This window comes from Heterodontus francisci, unplaced genomic scaffold (genome assembly GCF_036365525.1).
Source record: "Heterodontus francisci isolate sHetFra1 unplaced genomic scaffold, sHetFra1.hap1 HAP1_SCAFFOLD_91, whole genome shotgun sequence".
NCBI lineage: Eukaryota > Metazoa > Chordata > Chondrichthyes > Heterodontiformes > Heterodontidae > Heterodontus > Heterodontus francisci.
In genome coordinates, this window is record NW_027140989.1 from 6,023,223 (window position 1) to 6,024,211 (window position 989).

The 989-nt window shown below is 43.0% G+C and overlaps 1 non-coding gene across 1 annotated transcript; it reads right to left on the bottom strand.

Annotated features, from left to right (window-relative positions):
* Nucleotides 1–447: 447 nt before the first annotated feature.
* On the bottom strand, nucleotides 448–520 carry trnac-gca (transfer RNA cysteine (anticodon GCA)). The gene has a single exon. It is a non-coding gene; the product is annotated as a tRNA-Cys (tRNA).
* Between the last annotated feature and the right edge of the window lie 469 nt (nucleotides 521–989).

A 989-nucleotide genomic window follows, 5' to 3' on the forward strand; every position in this document is an offset into this window, starting at 1 on the left:
TTTACATGCTGCTCAAAGATTTTTGGGTTTCCTTTCATGTTGAATGCCATTCTATTCTCATAGAAATAGAGAATAAGCAAATATAGAAGATATATGTATTTCCCATCCTTGATGAGGTGGAACTTTTTTATGTTGTGGGTGGTAATGACTTGGCCCACGAGTGTGGTGGAAGCAGAGACAATCAATGACTTGAAAAGGAAATTGGATGGATGCTTGAAGGAAAGAAACTTGCAGGAGGAAAAGGATCGAGTTGGTGAGTGGAACTGAATAGATAGCTCCGGGGAGAGCCAGCATGGACATGATAGGCCAAACGACCACCTTCTGTGCTGTAAATGACTCTGTGTTGTTTCTCAAATCCAATCCACTGGTGCTTGGTAAATAATTTCAAAGTAAATTGTGCAACTGTAAAATCAGAACCAAGGCAAGGGACGCATAAAGAAGCGGAATTGTTGAAACACAGGATTGAACTCGGGTCTTTCAGATTTGCAGTCTGACGCTCTCCCAACTGAGCTATTTCAGCCCGACATTAACATTGGCTTGGTGTCCTTGTTTTGGAAGAAAATACATACAATCAAGTTTTCCAAAAAATTAAAGAACACAACATGTCAGTAATATTCCCCATTGCTTTCTCAGTACTGATGGATTGTGAAGCGGGAGACAGCCAGAAGTGCCACTGAGCCGCACAGACCCTGAGCTGAGAATGAAATGAGAGCAAATTCAATCTTTCATTGTGGGATGCTGCAGAGAGGTAAGAGTCCTGAATCAAAGCGAGACTCGCTCAATTCAAACACTCCCTGTACTCTCTGCTCATGAAGCCTGAAAAAAGGGAAAAACAGAATGGCACTCAAACTCACAACCCTGCCATTAAAAGTCTCATGTTCGACTGACAGAACTGTCACTTCTACTCGGTGTCTTATTGGATGGATGCAACTCCAACGCAGGGGTGGCATTCAAATCCTCCCATGGGTCCACATGTCAGACTGAGTTCC